Genomic DNA, 9,718 nt, shown 5'->3' on the forward strand with positions numbered 1-9,718 from the left:
ATAATTAGAGAGAATTTGAAAGTAGCACATGACAGACAGAAGAGTTATGCTGATAAACGTCGAAAACATCTTGAATTTTCAGTAGGTGATAAAGTTTTTCTTCACTTGTCACCGTGGAAGGGTGTTCTGAGATTCGGCAGGAAAGGAAAGTTGAGTCCTAGATTTATCAGCCCGTATGAGATTCTTGAACGTGTGGGGCCAGTAGCATATCGTCTAACGCTACCTATATAGAGCTTTCCAGGGTTCATGATGTGTTTCGTGTTTCTATGTTACGTAAGTATGTACCCGATCCATCGCATATCTAGAATCATAGCCAATACAGTTGAATGAGAATTTATCTTATAAAGAGAAACCGGTGCAAATTTTAAATAGAAAGGAACACGTGTTACGAAATAAGACTATTCCGTTAGTTAAAGTCTTATGGATGAATCATGCAGTAGAAGAGGCAACATAGGAAAGTGAGGATCAGGTGTGTACTCAATACCTTCATCTATTTTCTTGATTGTTCTGATTGAATTTCGAGGATGAAATTCACAAAAAGGAGATAATATTTTGTAAGGGCATTTTTGTAATTTCGGGAGGAAAAGAAAAAAACAAATTCAGTTTTGTGTAAAAAAAAATTTGTGCATGTGTGTGAGATGTGGAAGAGAACAAGTGGAAAGGAAAGAATAAAAAAGAAAAGAAAATGAAAAGAAAGGAAAAAAAAAGGACATTTCTGTGTTGTGAAATCGAAGAGAGAGAGGGCTAAAAAAAATGGGAGTTTCGACTGTTGAGGAAGCAGAGCTTGAAATCAGAAGTCGATGGTGATTTTGGAGCCGAATTAAAGAGCCAACAACAATAGTTAATGAAAAGTGGTAATTAAACTTGTTTCTTTGAAGATTAGGAGGAAATAGAAGTTGAAGAATGGCTTATGGTTTTGTTTTAAGTTAAGGAAGTCTCTTGGAATAGATGAAGACATTGAGGGTTTCTGATTTCTGTGAATTTATGTATTGATGAGTTAATTTCTGCTTATGTATTTTTGTTACAGATCATATAGTGTCGTGTGAGTTTGTAGAATTTGCAGAAAAAAAAGAAACGAAAGGGGGAGAAACGAGGGTTTGGTTGATTGAAGTTAAAGAAGAAGATGATGAATAGTAAAGTGGGAGAGAATGAGTGGGTTTAATTTAAATAAGAAAGAAAAAGAAAAATGTTGGGAGATTGGGCTAATCGCGTGAGAAATGGATGTTGAAAGGTAATGAATGTGGGATGTGGGTCCCACTTGTAAGGAAGATGAGAGAGGAATAAGTATGTATTGAAACTTGGTTGGTTATTATTTCAGGACGAACAGAAATTGGAGCAGCGTACCATCCAAATTCACTCCGTTCATAGGATTTGTGAGTGGTTATTTGACTAAATATTTTTAAGATATCTATTATAGAACTTCAAGAAAATATATATTACGTATGTTTTATCATTTCTGCTGAGAAATTGGGTTTGCTGAGAATTTAGAAATGTTTTTCATAATTTATGAATGTTTATGGGAACTTAGAAATGCTTTATGATTTTCTGAGAAACTACTGTATTTAACAAATATTGTTAGAAAGAAAAATATTTAGAAGTGATTTGAGAAAGAAAAGTTCTTAGAAAGAAGAAAAAGAGACTTTTAGAGCTGTTTATGAGATTGAGAACTTTATGCAGGAAATAGTTTTCAAGCCACCATGTTATTGTATCTAAGTGCTTATCCGTATGCTATGTGAATGTGTTTCTATAGTATACCCAAAAATAGAAGGTCTTTGGGACCATTTGTCTCTGCGCGTTGAGAGAATTATTTTACTGTGTCTATTGAGATTACTGTATGCCAGTGGACCAGAAATAGAATTATTCTGCTGTGCGTATTGAGATTACTATGTGCCAGTAGACCAGAATAGAATGTGGATACATATGTGGTGTTGAGTTTTCTTATCCTGTTTTAGTTTTAAATAAGGTATTTGATATATATTTAGAAAGTGTGTTTAGAAAGTACATGTTGTTACAAGTTATGTTTAGAAAATTTACTGAGTTTTAGTTGCTCAAGTTTTATGAAATCTAAATGAGAATGTTGGTTACTTCAATTTTATGAAGTTTGTTTTAAGAGTTGAAATTTCAGTTGTTATGAAAGAAGTTTTACGAAACTATTCTTATTAAATTGCCACTCACTGAGCTTCCTAGCTTACTGTTTATCATTGTTTTCACCAGACTGCACCTGAGTTTCAAAGAGATAGCCGACTAGTTTCTGCCACTCATCATCTCAGAACTTGCATATCATTTTGTATGTACATTTAGAATGGTTTATAATATATTAGCTACACCTTTTGTAGTTGTCCAGATTGTTTAAAAGTTGTGGGAGAATAGTTATTTATGTATTAAATTATGTAACACTTTGTGTGTGTTGTATATATTAGAAAATAAACTAAATTAGTTTTAGAAATTTAGAAAGAACTTTGACTATATGTTCTATAGTAGATTGGGGTCTATGGTCGGCGCGGCTTGTTCTAGAACTGGTAGATGTTTTGGGGCGGGTCGTGTCAAATTTTCTGAATTTAAATTTTCTGCATTTTTGTTTTCTACATTTCAATTTATTTTTAAATATAAATAAAAATTATATTAAATTAATGTATAAATTATATAAATATTTGTAGGGGCATTTTTGGAACATTACTTAAATTTACAACATTCCCACGAATAAATCGTGCAAAACAAATGTGGCTATCCAAATATTCTAGAATATCCTTAAAAATTTTCCTACAAAACAAATGTGTCTATCTTGAATTCCGGACATCTTAAATTCCAAACATCTGAGATTCCGGGCTTCTGAAGATGTTGGACATTTACATTCTCAAAAAACAAACGGCCCCTTAGATTTATGTACTTTATTTTGCTTCATATATATTTACTTGGGACGACTCTGGACTTATACTTAGTATATGTATTAGAACATTCTAAGAGTTTTATAAACTTATTTTTTTAGATTAGATATTTACTTAATTTGATGTGTGCTTGAAATTTGAATATTTTATATTATATGTGTAGACACCAAATTTGGTCCGACTCAAAATTTATTTTATCGTATTATTTTATTTTTCACTTTATTTTATATATATTTTTTATTTATTAAAAAATGTTTATTTTAGTTTTTATTTGTTTTTTTAATTATTCATTTTAAAAGAAAAAGAAAATAACTACAAATTTATTTACATAAATTTAGATAAGAAATAGAAAAAAGTTATTTTAACTAAAAGATTTTGTTTTTTCTTTATTTGTTTTAACGGTTTGAATTATTTTGTCAAACCCTCCATTCTCCCTCCTTATTTTCCTCCTCCTTTTTCTTTAATTTTACTTGACTTTCCCAAATGTTATCGTTACAACTTTTCCTTATTTAAGAGGGAGGGAAGTTGTAGGGTGAGGACACGTAGGGATATAGAGGGACCAGTAGAGATATAGAGAGTAAGTATAGAGGGGTGTAGAAAAGAGCAGAACAAAAGAGTTTTTTTTTTTTTTCATTCAGTCATCCCTATGCTTCTCCCTTTCTTTTTCACTTATTCTCTCTCTAGAAATCACCATTTTCTCCTACCTTGGTAAGTAAGGTGAGTAAATCGTGTTTGTGTTTTTATAATCACTGCTTTCATTGTGATTTCAATTGCTTTTGGAACCCTTTTTCCCCATTATTTAAGGTTGTTTTTCATTGTTGATTTTTGAAGGTTTATGATCTATGTTTTGTTATAAATGACAGTTTTTGGAGCTAATTTAGGGGTTGTATTTTGTTAAAAATTCCATATTTTGAGTATAGATTTTTTGGTAGTTTTTATTTAAAATTGGTAGATTTTTCTTTTGTTCTTTTTTTAAATATTTACCGTTTATGTTTTTTTTTTAAGTTTTATAATTAAAATAAAAAGACTGTGTTTAATAGCAGTTAAAGTTTTAAAGAGAATAAGCCTTTCAAAATCAAAGTTTTAAATAAATAGAAATTATTTTAAAATTAATGATTTTTTTAAGGTAAATAAAGAAAGCTTGAAAATACAAGTTTTCTTTTTAAATAATTTTTTTAAAAAGTGTAAAAGTAAATTTTTTTTTCTCTCTTTCTCCAAGTCTAATTTTTCTTTTTCTCCTGACATCGAGTTTCTTTTTAATTATCATCTGTAGAGATTTAAAGAAAGGAAATAAAAAATAGGATTTCAAGACGATCTTTTAGTTGTTATAAATGATAATCTTTTGAAAAAGAATCTTAACAAAAATATGAGTTTTAGCAAATAAATTTTGTTTAAAGTAAATTTGACTTTATTTTGAAATAATTTTTTTTTCTTTTAAAGAATCTCTTTAATTTCGAAATAAATTAAAAAGTTGTTTTTAAACAAAATTCGTAAGTTTTTTTAGTTTTAAAAAATAAGTTAAAAACATTGATTTTGTAAAAGTGTACAATGTTTGCATCTTATGGTGTTGGCGTAGTGCTAAGATGCTTGGGTTATAATATATATGATTCCAAGTTTGAGTCTTTGCATGCCTTAAATTAAAATTATTTTATTTATGTCCTTATGTTTTTTTTTATCATTGTCTCTACTAAATAATTATTTTAAATAAAGATTTCGTTTAGAGTTTTTTTTAAACAAAATTCAAAAATACAAACTTTGTATTTTAAAAGGGGTTATAGCTTATATTCCAATGTGTTAGCACATTGATGAGTGGTTTAAATGTCAACGCTCAAGTCACGAGCTCAAGTCTCAATGTGTCTTAAAATAAAATTTTTTTGTTATTTTTTTTACTAAATAATTATTTTGAAAACTCCGATGACGGGAATTGGAACCCTCCAATTTACTCGAGGTGCTTAATTTTTCTAATGACCTTCGTGTCACTTATACATATTAATTCACATCTTATAATTAAGTGGTGGCACATTGGTGTGGTGTTTTAATGTCAACACTCACGTCGCAAGTTCAAGTCTAGATGTTCCCTAAAATTAAAATGATTTTTTATTGATTATTTTTTAATGGCCTTCGTGTCACTCATACATATTAATTCATATCTTATAATAAAGTGTGAATTAATATAACATGGGACATTTCGATCAAAACAAAAATATTTTTTTCTTGGACCAAATAAAATAATAGGATAATTTATGATAAAATGTGGTACCGTTTTCGAACGGGTGTCGTAGGGTGCTAAAACCTTCCCTACGCTCAGTCGACTCCTAAATCAAAATCTGTTTTTCGTAGACCAAGTTTTTAAAATAGGTGACCAATCACACCTCGTAGATGATTGGTGGCGACTCCAAACCCTTATCTCGAAAGAGACCCTTCAGGGGATGACGTCAGCCGCTCCGCATCGCGATGACGTTGCGACAATATGCAATTTTCTTGATGTGTATGTAGAATATATTATATGCACTTTAAAAATTTCTAGTACTTTGTAGGAGTGAATATGAAATTAGATTCCTTCATATTATCTATGAAAAAATTGTGGTTCATAAATGCTATAAAATTTGTGATACTATTTTTAACATACTATAAATGTAAATTAAAAATTGAATTGAAAAAAAAAAAGCTTTGAAAATTTTTCTATAGCATTTTTGTAAAATTAAGAAAAGTTTGTCATAACATTTTATAGCTGCAGTTATAGGTTAATATAGTATAATCATGCAAGTTTTAATAGCATTTAGCATAACCGTTAAAAAACGCTACAAAAAGTCAGCCACCTTGAATAACACTAGCTACCACAGCGTATGGAAAAATACTATGCAGTTTTTATAATGGTGTTTATTAGATGCTATGTACAACACTATGAAATGTCTACCATACCATTAAATTTATGCTATAAAAAGTCTTTCATAGTATTTTAAAGTTATAAAACGTTTATTATAGCATTTTTTTACAATGTTATGAAAAAAATATATATAACATTAAAATTATGCAATAAAAAGCAGACTTTCTATAACATTTGGCATGACATGGAAAAAATGTTATAGAAAGTCTATAACATCGTCTACCATGACGTCTCAAAAATACTATGAAAAGTCTATGATAGCGTTTTTTTGACGCTATTGTATGTGATATTTATTGTAGGGCATTTGACGAGGAAACAAACAAAGATCGTGTTCGATTTAACCAAAAAGAAAGAATTGTACTAGACCTGCACTTTACTTGGGATTCGACCTCGATCTTGGATTGAGTTCGAAAAAAATAAATAATAAAAATGCAATAGACCTACACTTTTACACAAGTTTCGACTTCGATCTTGGATTAGGTTCGATTTAACCAAAAAGGATGAAAATTTACTGGATCTTCTCTTTTACACAGACTTCGACCTCAATCTTGAATCGGTTTCAATTTAACTTGAAAAATATGACCTGTACTTTTACACAGGCTTCGATCTCGATCTTAGATCGGGTTCAATTTAACCAAATAAGATGAAAATGCACTAAACCTATGTTTTTACACAGGCTTCGACTTTGATCTTGGATTAGCTTCAATTTAACCAAAAGGATAAAAATGCACTGGACTCGCAACTTTATACAGACTTCGACCTTGGTCTTGAATCAGGTTCAATTCAACCAAAAAAGATTATAAAATGAAATTTTGGTACAAATTTGAAGTGATCTAAATTCTTATGAAGGTTCGATGATAAAACCAAATGTCTAAATGCATGAGATGTGCGCTTTGAAGGGATCAAAATCCCACAGCGGAAATGCATGAACGCTTGTGCTTCGAGTTTGTTTTAGGAAGAACCACTAAGAAAATAAAATAAAACAATACAAAGAATGAGAACTTGAAGACCATTCTTCACCGTAGACACCAACACCACCAAAAAGCCTTCCCTACTATTCTCTTGGCAATGACAGGTTTGTGGGAACCATCTTTTGAAAGAGAGAGAATTTTGTTTTTGAGAGAGGTTTTTACGAGAAATTGTTCAACCCTTGAACAAAATCACCACTCTCATCTTATGGAGAGGGAGAGTAGTGGGGAGGAAGCAACCTCCCCACCCACCAACTTCTCACTTCCTTGTATTTGGGTGTGGGTTATTCAATTAAATTAAAATCAATTTAATTTTAATTAAATTAATTTTTTAATAAGTTCTTAAACTAATTATTAATAATAATAATAATTAAATATCATATATTTAATTAAAACTTTATTTAAATCATATTCAAATGTATATCTCTCTCATAACCTATAGTTTTTAATGTGAATCTCATTTATATTAATTTTAACCTATAGTTTTAATATCAATCCAATTCATATTAATCATTATTTGAATCTTATACAAATATAATTCTCATAATATATAGTTTAATTGTGAATGTCATTCATAATTAACTTTATATTATAATGTATATACAATTAACCTACATTCCCTTAAATTCCTTCACAAGTCTTGATCCTTGTTTTACCCGTTGTGAGCTAGTGGAGGGACTAGTGGACCTACAAATTAGAAGCTCCAACGAATCAAGATTAAATGATTAAACTCATTAACTAAAATAACCAACATTCGTTAACTGTGGGTCACTTCACTAAAAACCCACAACTGCACTCTTCGCACTATAGAATATTTTGCATCCTTGGATATTGACCATTAATAGTAAGTCAATTATTCAAGAGTATTCGTAACTTCAGTTGGGTCAAATTACCGTTTTACCCCTGAGTTACCTCTTTTCTCCTTAAGTACCACTGATCCTGTAATGAACAACCTGTTATGGTCAATCCATTAAACAAAAGTTCCTCTCGAGCTAGTGAGAGGGTGGGGCCCTTTGTTTAAGTCCTGGAATCAACACTTAAGAGAACACTCATTTACTTATCCTAAAGTCGGAAAGGAGTGAATTCCATCTTGTGTAGTTAGGTTCTCAACTCCCCACTCGGTCTCGTTTGCAAAATGGTAAAAATATTGAGTCAACGACCCAGGCCACTCTCACCCATACAAATCAAAGGATTGAGATTGAGTTATCTGGTCTTCCTATGAAATTATAATCTATGAGTTAACGGTGTAATAGCTAAAGATTTAATTATTTTATGGTCCGATCTTATACAAACTTACTGCATAGAGTACCCCCACTCGCATGTCTCCACATGAACAATTGGATTAAGTCGTTTGTAACTCTTACAAAGTGAGTCATATCCATAGTGTTACCAAGATAAGGTACCCAACCTTACTCATATACTATAGATCCTTTAGGTTATTATTGGAACATTATCTACTTGTATATTGAATATATACTATATATTAAATATATATGATGTATATCAATTATATATTGTATATTAAATATATACCTTGTATATCAGCTATATACTGTTCCAAGTACATGATATAACTTCGGATGTTAGTTTATTGTATTTGAGTTAATGCAATTCTAAAAGGAACTTCAATAACAACTTTATTGAATAAATATTTCTTTTACATTTACAAACCACGAGTTTAGGGCATAAAACCCAACACGCTTGACACAAAATGATAAGATCAACACAAACCAAGTGTTCATGCAAATGAAAACTTCCAAAAGTAGTATCCATTACTTGTCGTGTGAATAATGTTTACAAGAATGATAAGTGCATTTTTAAATGTGCATTGCCCCAATGTCGTGAATGATAAGCGATAAGCAAAGATGCTTTTTTGATTTTGAGATGTAATAATGTATGGACATATATGCTCTCTTTTTGCTATTGCTTATCCAATGTATTTAGCTTTGATGCATGATGTATATGTATGCGAAAGCTAGATGAATGCAACCAATATGCATGATATTCATAGTTGCATTGGCTCATTCAATGAATCCGACTCTGAATGCATGATACATATGTTTGCTAAGGCTAGATGAATGCAACAGGTGTGCATGATATTCATATTTTACCTTGACTCAAGCAATGGAATGTGACTATGAATGCACAATGCATAAACATGCTAGAATTAGATGCATGTAACATGTATGCATGCTATTTAAATTTTCATATTTTAACCATCAAATGAAAACAATTTATTTTTTGAAATATATATATGTGTAATATTTTAACCATCAAATGAAAACAATTTATTTTTTTGAAATATATATACACACACACATATACATAGATGTTTGAATAATAATAATGCAAGTGATGTGAATGCATGATTTGTGAAATACTATTGGGAGGACAAAAAGTCTTTCCATATTTTGCAAAGATGATATTATCTTTTGTCTACTTTCATCTTTCTTATTAGCAGATATTTAGCAAAGAATCAAATGAAAAATATTGTCGACATTTGAGGAAACATGTCTACTCTTTTTTCCTTTTTTCTTTTACATTTTTTTAATTTCTTCATTGAATGCATTCGCTTGATAGGAGATATATGCATCGAAGTGATTTCTCAATCATATCAGGTTTGGCAGGGGATTCTTTTTTAGATGTATCTCATGTGCTAGTTTAGAGAACTGTCAAATGAAATTCATTAGCATCGTGCATCTTGCTTGATTAAACTGCTTCATAACCTCAACCTTGTAATTGACAAGAAGGTTGGATACAAATGGATTTGGCCTTAGGAACAAATGAGGATGGAAATCATGATTTTCAAAAAGCTTAACGATGAAGAAAAATCTGAGGGCTTCCTTTTTAATGAAAAAGGAAAATAAGAGTTTAGGGATATTTTTGACAAATCTTTTGGACAATAAGGGACTATAAAATCTTAAAGCTTTGGTAAGGGATTAGAGTATGATCAAATGAATAGAAGAGTGGAAATGATC

General features: G+C 30.3%; 1 long non-coding RNA gene across 1 annotated transcript; it reads left to right on the forward strand.

Annotated features, from left to right (window-relative positions):
* Positions 1-652: 652 nt before the first annotated feature.
* Positions 653-2,482, forward strand: LOC148208923 (uncharacterized). Its single transcript, XR_015787361.1, has 3 exons — positions 653-854; positions 1,319-1,373; positions 2,215-2,482. It is a non-coding gene; the product is annotated as an uncharacterized LOC148208923 (long non-coding RNA).
* Positions 2,483-9,718: the final 7,236 nt, after the last annotated feature.

Source organism: Momordica charantia (assembly GCF_013281855.1).
Source record: "Momordica charantia cultivar OHB3-1 chromosome 9 unlocalized genomic scaffold, Mcharantia_2.0 BLBB01000009.1, whole genome shotgun sequence".
NCBI lineage: Eukaryota > Viridiplantae > Streptophyta > Magnoliopsida > Cucurbitales > Cucurbitaceae > Momordica > Momordica charantia.